General features: G+C 46.9%; 1 protein-coding gene across 2 annotated transcripts in view; it reads left to right on the top strand.

The window, feature by feature from the left end:
- The window catches only part of LOC119972436 (serine/threonine-protein kinase H1-like), a 163,893-nt gene that overhangs the window by 133,521 nt on the left and 18,309 nt on the right, over positions 1-12,063 (top strand). The gene's annotated exons all lie outside the window — the stretch shown is intronic.

Raw genomic sequence — 12,063 nt, 5'->3', positions numbered from 1 at the left:
GGGTGAGGCGGTGGCATAGTGGTGTTGTCACTGGACTAGTAATCCAGAGACTCCGACTAATGCTCTGAGGTCCTGAGTTCAAATACCACCATAGTAGATGGTGAAATTCGAATTCAATTTAAAAAATCTGGAATAAAAGTCTAGTGATGAAACCATTGCCGATTGTTGTAAAAATCCATCTGATCCATGTCCTTCACGGAAGTAAATCTGCTGTCCTTACCCGGTCCGACCCACATGTAACTTCCACCCCCCCCCCCCCCCCCCCCCCCCACCACTGAAATGGCCTAGTAAGCCACTGAATTCAAGGACAGTGCGGGACGGGCAACAAATGCTGGCCCAGGCAGCGATGCCACATCCCAAGAACAAATTTAAAATGTGTACCAGAGATATTTGTTACTTTTCACCAGTTACCTGTGAGTTTCCTGTTGCTCCATCTCCAATTGAGTGGGAGTGTGTCACTTAACTTCAGGGTCTTTTCCTAAACCGGACTATCTGCAGAGGCTCACCTTCAGTTCTCGCCCTTGTATTTTGCACTCTATTCTCCCACAAGGGTAATACAAAAGGCGTGTGAGTGCGTGAAGGTGAGGTACTCACTCAATAGATGTAGTGCATTCAGTGAGGATGTCTATGACATCACGTTAAATAAGGATTGGGTTGATTGACAATGGTGGATGAATAAATGGAAGGTGATGAAATGCATAGAAAGTGAAGGTTGGGTGATGCTCAAAGTTGAGTTGATGTGAGGAGTGACAGATTGAAAAGATGGTAGATATTGAAACTACAGGATGTAATTGAATCAGCAAATGTATTTATCTTCCCTGAGCCGGTTAGGTCACTACCTTTCCACCTGAATTGCATCCACGAAAATTGGCCCAGTTTGTCTTGCTTGGGTCCTCGGTTATCTCTCTTTGCACCTTCTTGGTGAGAGCCCCATTACGGGGGCAAAAATATGTTTCATCTCCTCTTCGTGAATGCACCAGTGATGCATCATTGATTCTGGCTGGCAATCTTGCTCTTTGGGCACCATCCAACTCTAATTTTCATCTGTACATTCTATCTTTAAATACACCTGAGATTGTGCAATGTGGGTGTCCATCACGCCAGCTGTACATCTTGAGGATGTCAAACTGAAAAGTCAAAATGAACTGCTTCATTTCAGCTGCAATTGCAGATCTCATCTGGTGATTTAACTTCTGGGTTTCATCAAGATAATTCTAACTGTACCCCCGCTTTGACACAGAGTAGCAATGTTAATGGTGTTGGAAAGAACAAAATTTACACAGTGGAGTGAGAATAATGAGACGGTTGGTCCCAGGTTGAAGAAGCTTCATACCATTAAATTTTTGCACCTAGCTGATGTCTATAATTTGTGAGAGTTCTGGGGAACTGTTAACTCAATTGGCTGGATGGCTGATTTTTGATTGTGGAGCATTACCAACAGTGCAGGTTCAATTCTGTATCAGCTGAGGGTATCCATGAAGGACCTGCCTTCTAAACCTTGCCCCTTGCCTGAGTTGTGGTGACCCTCAGGTTAAATCACTATCAGTCAGCTCTCTCTCAAAAGGGGAGAACTGCCTATGGTCCTCGGGAACTCTGGCAACTTTCATGTTTTTCATAGTTTGTGTAATAATTGGTCTTCACACTTCCCATTCTCATCAGTACAGCATTATGTCTGGCAACAAAGTGCCAGGCATATAAATTACTTGTCAAACAGGCTCAACTAATCAATGTCTGAGCAGCTAAATTGTTCAACTTTAAAAAAATACATGTTGTCTGGTACAAAATAAACCAATCAAATGCCTTCATTTTTTTTCTCCAAACTAATTTTAGTAGCCATTTTCCCACCATGCTCATCGGTACACACAATTAAAACTAATAGTTATGATGTTGAAACATGAAGAAGACAGAATTCTGAAAAGAAACACCAAAAAAGAAAACATTAGAAAAAGATGGATCATGGGAGTTAGAAATTTTACTTTCCTTTAACACCTGGAATTGTCCATAACTACAAATGCAATGAGGTGAGAATAATAAACAGTAAATAATACACAAGATCAACTTTTTTCCCTATCTATGGGCGGGATTCTCCGGTCTCCAACATCAAAATCATGTTCGGCGATGGGCCAGAGAATCCCCGTTGGTGCCAAAATCGGGGGCGGCGCAACTTTTGCGATGCTACTCCCCCTCCAAAATGGCATACTCAGAGTACAGCGCACAGCATATGGATGGCCTCAGGACGTCACCTGAGGCCCGTCCCCAGATGCTCCGCCCCCGACCAGCCAAGTTCCCGAGGCGTGGGTCTCTCATGGTCTCACCCATCAGGAACTCGGCATGGCGTTTGCGAACTCAGTTCAGCACTGCCACAGTCGGGAGAGGGCCGATCTGCGGGCGGGGGTGGGTAGGCATTATTCGGGGCTGGGGGCACTGTATGTGGGGGTGGGGGTGGTCTGGGGCGTGTGAGCCGGCTGAAGAGAGGACTATTTTGCGGGCCAGGTCCACGGGCTGCGTCTGCCATGAAGCACGCCGTGACCACTGCAGGTCGCCGCTGTGCGCAAGCGCGGCCACGGACCCAGCAATTCTCCAGGGCATATCTACAGCTAGAGCCGGGTGCTCTAAGCTGCCGTCCTGCTATCCCTCAGCAAAACAGGGAATCGGCGGCCGTTTTGCGCCAGTTTTCCCGCCGTAAAACGCCATCATTCCCACACCGGAATGGGGACATAGCCCCAGAATCGGGGAATCCAGACCCTTATTTCTGGTTGAAACATTTCAACAACAGCAGCCAGAAAGGTCTCCAACCAATCCTGAGCCTGGGTGTCATTGTAAAGAAAATGGGCTTGTCTTCAGGGCCACTGCCTGGCATTTTCCAATTGGAAGGGATTTGGGTTAAAAGTCTCGAAGATTGAAGCTTCTAAATGGGTGCTTTGTTAAGAGAATTGAAGATGAGGCAGGTGTGCCAAATACCCTCCCCCAATTTATTTGAATGACTGACCTGGCCTGCACCTATTGCAGGTTATCTACCTTAGTGTTTTTCAAACTTTTTTCCCGGGGACCCATTTTCACCAATTCGCCAACCTACGGGACCCAACCTGGCTGACATTTGCGACCCACGCCGGCCGACCGTCACGACCTATGCTGGCCGACCTTCGCGACCCACGCCGGCCGACCTTTGTAGTCCACGCCGGCCAACCTGCGCATTTTCTTTTACCTTGTTTGTTGCTGACAAAAATGGAGGAAATGGTTTTGTGTCCCTTTGGCCCCAATGGTCCCTTTGTATCTTTGGTCCCTTTGGCCCTCCGAATTTGAAAAAAAAAGGCTGTGACCATATAAATAACAATGCATCCGCACTGCGCATACATGCCCGATCATTGGTGCACATGCACAGGGCGCGATTCTCTGCCCCCCACGCCGGGTGGGAGAATAGCGGGAGGGCCTCCCAACATTTTTCATGCCCTCCCACTATTCTCCCCCCCCCCCCCCCACGCCCGACCAACGCCACGAATCGCCGCTCACTGTTTTTTACGGCGAGCGGTGATTCTCCGAGGCCGATGGGCCGAGTGGCCGGGCCTTCATGCCCGTTTCAACACGGCAGCAAACACACCTGCTCGTGCCATCATGAAACGGGTGCCAGATGCCCCAAACGGGCCGATTGGCACGGCCGTACCACGGCAGCTTTTACGATTCTCCGCATTTGCGGAGAATCTCGCCCACATAGTTTTATGTATGCGAAGTGCGGCCGATTTTTTTTATCTGTTCCTGGCCATTTTGAAGTCGGCTGCCACGGCTGTTGCTCGCGGGTTTGCGCGATCGGGAGCGCCGCAACGGACGGCTCCGTGACCCTCGCAACACCCGCCCGTGACTCATCCGTGGGTCACGCCCCTGAGTTTAACAATGCCTGATCTCTCTAATATCTACGGGGCAATATCAGAAATATTTAAACTAATGTGGCATGGGGATGGGAACCAATTCAGGACGTCGGAAGTAAAACAGGGACAGAAACAAAAGACAGTAAGGGGGAAAGTGTAAGGCAGAGAAGACATAGTCAAAAATCAAAAAGGGCGACAGTACAAGGTACAGTGACTGAGGGAAGCTCAGTGAATAGGCCCAGGAATACTAAAAGGAATAAAACAGGAAGTAAAAACATAAATTGTAAGTGACATTGCAGGTTGTTACATGAAGATATGGGTTCAACGACAAGGAAAATTAGGAGAAAAGTTAAGAGGAAATATAGCTTAGGAGAGGTTACTGATCGAGGTGTTAAGATTCAAAACAGAGGTAAAAAAGCCAACATAAGTGTACTTTACCTGAATGCTCGTAGTATTCAGAATAAGGTAAATGAGTTGATGGTGCAAATCATCATGAATGACTATGATTTAGTGGCCATTACTAAAACATGGTTAAAGGATGGTTACGACTGGGAGTTAAATATCCGAGGGTATCAAACTATTTGGAAGGACAGAGTGGATGGTAAGGGAGGTGGTGTAGCTCAGTTATTTAAGGATGACATCCGGGCAATAGTAAGGGATGCAATGGAGAATAAGGTTGAATCTATTTGGGTGGAAATCAGGAATAGTAAGGCGAAAAAGTCACTGATAGGAGTAGTCTATAGGCCACCAATAGTAACATTGTGGTGGGGCAATAAACAAATAAATAACTGATGCATGTAGAAATGGTACAGCAGTTATCATGGGGGATTTTAATCTACATGTTGATTGGTTTAACCAGGTCGGCAAAGCAGCCTTGAGGAGGAGTTTATACAATGTATCCGTGAAATTATTTTAGAACAGTATGTAATGGAACCTACGAGGGAACAAGCGGTCCTAGATCTTGTCCTGTGTAATGAGACAGGATTGATTCATGATCTCATAGTTAGGGATCCTCTTGGAAGGAGCGATCACAATATGGTGGAATTTAAAATACAGATGGAGGGTGAGAAGGTAAAATCAAACACTAGTGTTTTGTGCTTAAACAAAGGAGATTACAATGGGATGAGAGAAGAACTAGCTAAGGTAGACTGGGGGCAAAGACTTTATGGTGGAACAGTTGAGGAACAGTGGAGAACCTTCCAAGTGATTTTTTACAGTGCTCAGCAAAGGTTTATACCAACAAAAAGGAAGGACATTAGAAAGAGGGAAAATCGACCGTGGATATCTGAGGAAATAAGGGAGAGTATCAAATTGAAGGAAAAAGTATACAAAATGGCAAAGATTAGTGGGAGACTAGAGGACTGGGAAATCTTTAGGGGGCAACAGAAAGCTACTAAAAAAGCTATAAAGAAGAGGAAGATAGATTATGAGAGTAAACTTGCTCAGAATATAAAAACAGATAGTAAAAGTTTCTACAAATATATAAAACAAAAAAGAGTGGCTAAGGTAAATATTGGTCCTTTAGAGGATGAGAAGTGAGACTTAATAATGGGAGATGAGGAAATGGCTGAGGAACTGAACAGGTTTTTTGGGTCGGTCTTCACAGTGGAAGACACAAATAACATGCCAGTGACTGATAGAATTGAGGCTATGACAGATGAGGACCTTGAGATGATTGTTATCACTAAGGAGGTAGTGATGGGCAAGCTAGTGGGGCTAAAGGTAGACACGTCTCCTGGCCCTGATGGAATGCATCCCAGAGTGCTAAAAGAGATGGCTAGGGAAATTGCAAATACACTTGTGATAATTGACCAAAATTCACTAGACTCTGGGGTGGTCCCGACGGATTGGAAATGAACAAATGTGACACCACTGTTTAAGAAAGGAGGTAGGCAGAAAGCGGGTAATTATAGGCCAGTAAGCTTAACTTCGGTAGTAGGGAAGATGCTGAAATCTATCATCAAGGAAGAAATAGTGAGGCATCGGGATGGAAATTGTCCCATTGGGCAGACTCAGCATGGGTTCATAAAGGGCAGGTCATGCCTAAATAATTTAGTGGAATTTTTTGAGGACATTACCAGTGCGGTAGATAACAGGGAGCCAATGGATGTGGGTATATCTGGATTTCCAGAAATACTTTGACAAGATGCCCCACAAAAGGTTGCTTCATAAGATAAAGACGCATGGCATTAAGGGTAAAGTAGTAGCATGGATAGAGGATTGGTTAATTAATAGAAAGCAAAGAGAGGGGATTAATGGGTGTTTCTTTGGTTGGCAATCAGTAGTTAGTGGTGTCCCTCAGGGATCCGTGTTGGGCCCACAATTGTTCACAATTTACATAGATGATTTGGAGTTGGGGGCCAAGGGCAATGTGTCCAAGTTTGCAGACGACACCAAGATGAGTGGTAAAGCGAAAAGTGCAGAGGATACTGGACGTCTGCAGAGGGATTTGGATAGGTTAAGTGAATGGCCTAGGGTCTGGCAGATGGAATACAATGTTGACAAATGTGAGGTTATCCATTTTGGTAGGAATAACAGCAAAAGGTATTATTATTTAAATGATAAAATATTAAAACATGCTGCTGTGCAGAGAGACCTGGGTGTGCTAGTGTATGAGTCGAAAAAAGTTGGTCTCCAGGTGCAACAGGTAATTAAGAAGGCAAATGGAATTTTGTCTTTCATTGCTAGAGGGATGGAGTTTAAGACTAAGAAGGTTATGCTGCAATTATATAAGGTATTAGTGAGGCCACACCTGGAGTATTGTGTTCAGTTTTGGTCTCCTTACCTGAGAAAGGATGTACTGGCGCTGGAGGGTGTGCAGAGGAGATTCACGAGGTTAATCCCAGAGCTGAATGGGTTGGAAAACGAGAAGAGGTTGAGTAGACTGGGACTGTGCTCGTTGGAATTTAGAAGGATGAGGGGGGATCTTATAGAAACATATAAAATTATGAAGGGAATAGATAGGATAGATGCGGGCAGGTTGTTTCCACTGGTGGGTGAAAGCAGAACGAGGGGGCATAGCCTCAAAATAAGGGGAAGTAGATTTAGGACTGAGTTTAGGAGAAACTTCTTCACCCAAAGGGTTGTGAATCTATGGAATTCCTTGCCCAGTGAAGCAGTTGAGTCTCCTTCATTAAATTTTTTTAAGGTAAAGATAGATAGCTTTTTGAAGAATAAAGGGATTAAGGGTTATGGTGTTCGGGCGGGAAAGTGGAACTGGGTCCACAAAAGATCAGCTATGATCTCATTGAATGGCGGAGCAGGCTCGAGGGACCAGATGGCCTACTCCTGCTCCTAGTTTTTATGTTCTTAAGTTCTAAATACCTTGGAAATATCAACAGTCGAAAACAATGCAGGGAAATCCATTGTCAACTTGTCAGACTACACCCTTCAACCAGACGAAATCGAAGTCCTCAGCAGAGGGCTCAATTTCTGCACCACCACCAAAATGGACCCCATCAGTCTCGCGGCAGATACGGAGGAATTCATCAGGCGAATGAGGCTCCGGGAATTCTTCCACAGACCCCAAGAGGCCGACAGCGAACCCAGGGACACGACCAATGAACCGGAACAGCAGACCGCGAGATCTGCAGTGCAGCAACCGAAAAGGAAAGAGTCAAATTGGACCCCTCCGGAAGGCCGCTGCCCTAGACTCGACATGTATGCTCAAGCCGTCAGAAGTCGTGTCAATGCCAGATTCATCACTCGCAATCACAAGGCAGCCTCAAACGTCACCCAAGCACAACGCAACGCCATCCGCACTCTCAAGACCAACCGCAACATCGTCATCAAACCAGCAGACAAAGGAGGGGCCACCGTCATACTGAACAGAACAGACTACTGCAAAGAAGTATACCGACAACTCGACAACCAGGAACACTACAGGCAGTTACCCGCAGATCCAACCAAGGAACACATCCGCCAACTCAGCAGACTGATCAAGACCTTAGATCCAGACCTTCAGAACACCCTACGTGCTCTCATCCCACGTAATCCCCGCATTGGAGATCTCTACTGCCTCCCGAAAATACACAAGGCCAACACACCAGGCCGTCCTATCGTTTCAGGCAATGGGACCCTGTGTGAGAACCTCTCTGGCCACATCGAGGGCATCTTGAAACCCATCGTACAAGGTACACCCAGCTTCTGTCGCGACACGACGGACTTCCTACAGAAACTCAGCACCCATGGACCAGTTGAACCAGGAACATTCCTCGTCACAATGGATGTCTCGGCACTCTACACCAGCATCCCCCATGACGACGGCATTGCTGCAACAGCCTCAGTCCTCAACACCGACAACTGCCAATCTCCAGACGCAATTCTGCAACTCATCCGTTTCATTCTAGACCACAACGTCTTCACCTTCGACAACAAATTCTTCATCCAGACGCACGGAACAGCCATGGGGACCAAATTTGCACCTCAATATGCCAACATCTTCATGCACAAGTTTGAACAGGACTTCCTCACCACACAGGACTTTCAACCGATGCTATACACCAGATACATCGATGACATTTTTTTCCTTTGGACCCACGGCGAGACATCACTGAAACGACTACACGATGACATCAATAAGTTCCATCCCACCATCAAACTCACCATGGACTATTCTCCAAATTCAGTTCCATTCTTGGACACACTCGTCTCCATCAAGGACGGTCACCTCAGCACCTCGCTTTACCGCAAGCCCACAGATAATCTCACGATGCTCCACTTCTCCAGCTTTCACCCGAAACACATTAAAGAAGCCATCCCCTATGGACAAGCCCTCCGTATACACAGGATCTGCTCAGACAAGGAGGAGCGCAACAGACACCTACAGATGCTGAAAGATGCCCTCGTACGAACGGGATATGGCGCTCGACTCATTGATCGACAGTTCCACCGCGCCACAGCAAAAAAACCGCACCGACCTCCTCAGAAGACAAACACGGGACACCACTGACAGAGTACCCTTCGTCGTCCAGTACTTTCCTGGGGCGGAGAAACTACGACATCTTCTTCGCAGCCTCCAACACATCATCAGCGAGGATGGACATCTTGCCAAGGTCATCCCCACACCCCCACTACTGGCCTTCAAACAACCGCGCAACCTCAAACAAACCATTGTTTGCAGCAAATTACCCAGCCTTCAGAACAGCAACCACAACACCACAAAACCCTGCCAGGGTAATCTCTGCAAGACATGCCAGATCATCGACATGGACACCACCATTACACGTGGAAACACCACCCACCAGGTACGCGGCGCATACTCGTGCGACTCGACCAATGTAGTCTACCTCATACGCTGCAGGAAAGGATGTCCCGAAGCGTGGTACATTGGCGAGACCATGCAGACACTGCGACAACGAATAAACGGGCATCGTGCGACTATCAACAGGCAGGACTGTTCCCTTCCAGTTGGGGAACACTTCAGCAGTCAAGGACATTCAGCCTCTGATCTCCGGGTCAGCATTCTACAAGGAGGCCTTCAGGAGACGCGACAACGCAAAATTGCTGAGCAAAAACTTATAGCTAAGTTCAGCACGCATGAATGCGGACTCAACCGGGATCTGGGATTCATGTCGCATTACATTCGGCCCCCACCAACAAGCCTGGACTTGCAGAGGACTACCGACTGAACTGGCTTGGGACAATTCACACCTCTTTAACCTGGAGTTACCTCTCTCTCTGCATCTTTGATGATTTGATTGCCTGCAGGTGCTCGCATTCCGGGGCATCTCTGACTGTGTCTATATAAACATTTCTGGAACAAGCCTTTCCATTCACCTGAAGAAGGAGCCGTGCTCCGAAAGCTCGTGTTTGAAACAAACCTGTTGGACTTTAACCTGGTGTTGTAAGACTTCTTACTGTGCTCACCCCAGTCCAACGCCGGCATCTCCACATCATGGAAATATCAAGGTATTCTCTACCCAGATAATGGTGGAAGCTGCATCATTGAATATATTCAAGACACAGTTAGGCAGTTATTTGATCTACAAAGGAGCCGAGGGTTATGTGGGGGAGACAGGAAAGTAAAGTTAAGGCCATAATCAGATCAATCATGATTTTATTGAATAGTGAAGCAGGCTTCAGGGGCCAAATGACCTGCTCCTGCTCCTATTTCCTATGTACTATAAGGTTCAGACACCCATCATGATCAGTTTATGAAGCATTTCCCATGCCCAGTAAATGAATGTTCCCAAGACACTCATCTCAGGATAATTGCCTCCAATGTATTTGTAATCACGTAAATAACTGAGAAAAAAAGCTTTTGGAAAAAGTAAGACAACAGTTTTCTAATAATAAGCACCTTAAGCAAATATTGTGAACGGAATTTTCCATAGCCCTACACCGAAATTGGGATCAGCAATCAGGCGGAGAATGACTTCCGACACCGGATTCGGGGCAGGCGCAGGTTTGAAGGTGGTTTGCAATGCACCCTCCTTCTATCGGGACGTGTGTTGCGTGCAGATGCAACGCCATGGCGCATCATTAGCCGACCCACCCAGGATGCTCCGCCCCAATCGGCCAAGTTCCTGACGGCACGGGTCACATGTGGTCCCAGCTGTTGGGAACCTGGCGTGCCGGCTGCAGATAGTGTGCAGCGGATCATACTTGTCCGGGATCCGTGCTGCTGGCCGGGGGCTTCTGTTCAGGCTGAGGGGATTGGTGGGGAGTAGCCAGGGGCTGGGCTGTAGGGTTGGGGTTGGCAGTTTAGGGTTCAAGCACGGCCGGCGCTATGTTTTCCAGCATGACCGGTGGAGGCCAATGCGCGACCCAAGACCCAGCGATTCTCCGGCTATTTTCCGTGTGATCTGCGGGTGTTCCACGCAGCACCAGTGCTAGCCCCTTACAAGCACAAAATCGGTGAAGGGTTGGCGACGATTTTCACGTGGTGAATCTGCCTTTTCTGCAAGTCTTGAGAAGTGATAGACAACAGGATTAGAAATATTTTTCTGCATCAGTAAAGTGTTAATTTTTATTTTCTTAGGCGCTTTCTTAAGGGTCTTGGGACATTTCATTCTGTGAAATGCGCAAAATAAAGATGAATAATTGTTGCTGTTGTTATGTGATACGTTGCAGCAAGTATTGCAATGGCAAGCAACTGTTTTTTCTTTAAGTTCTGAATCAATCCTGGTAAGCATTAGAAACAGAACTTTAGTTCCCTGATTATGGAACTGTGCAATGTAACTGGGAGTGGGATTAATGGCTACATTTTCCTTTGTGTATTAATTGTATGAAGGAAGTATACATGCAGAAACAAAATGCAAAATCTCACAGTGATCTGCTCATTTGTACTGTGATATTGAACAGTGCTTTGATCCTAAAATAGTTTCACAGAAATTAGCATGAAAAGCAATTTTCAAAGTTTGATTGTGAGAAACACGTGCAAAATTACACAGACTGGATGGGGGGGGGATCAGAATGTGAGTATTGGATTCCAGGTCAGATCTGGCATCAGTCAGCTTAATAAGCGGACAATTTTGAACCACTGCCACAATACAAGTTAAATCAACAAGCTTATAGAGCATAACAACTTCACACAATTTGACACTTAGCAACATGCTTGACTAGTTCTGCGTCTGCCCTATGTGAGTTCAATTTTATACCAGTGATTTAAGATTTTTTAAGAACTAACAAAAATAATATTTTGCTACACTCAATCACCTTCTCAAAAAAGTTCCAACGTTTTTATTAACTCTTCCATTAATAGCACTGGGGCGGCGACGGTGGCCACCAGCTCTTCCGGGTTCCACCCCTTTGATGAGGCCGCGTCTCGGGGTCAGCTCATGGGACAGGGTGGCACGGCTGTTCATGTACTGTTGACAGGAGAGCCGGGGCCCTCTGTCCCCAGAGCCCCCAGAGGACACCCGCCAGGGACATTGAATGCCACGGGACAAGGTAAGCAGCAGGCTACCTCCACCACAGATATGCATCCTGGGGAGACATCTACACGTAGTGGTAGAGCTCGGAGGGCCATGCACATTGAGGATCACTGAGGGCACGGGAGGAAGGGGGGATGGGGTAGGTAGGGAGTGAAGGAGGGTGTAGAGGGTAGGGATGCAGGTGGGGGGCTGTGGAGGTTGGGGGGACAGCACCATCAGGAGAGTGGGGACCTTTATAAACAGCCTTGTGCACAACCAGTAGGAAGCCTGTGTCATTTTCTTCCGCAATGCATCACCACGTGCAGGAGATGGGTGTTAGTGAG

This window comes from Scyliorhinus canicula, chromosome 10 (assembly GCF_902713615.1).
Source record: "Scyliorhinus canicula chromosome 10, sScyCan1.1, whole genome shotgun sequence".
Classification (NCBI taxonomy): domain Eukaryota; kingdom Metazoa; phylum Chordata; class Chondrichthyes; order Carcharhiniformes; family Scyliorhinidae; genus Scyliorhinus; species Scyliorhinus canicula.
This window is presented reverse-complemented; position numbering and strand designations above follow the sequence as displayed.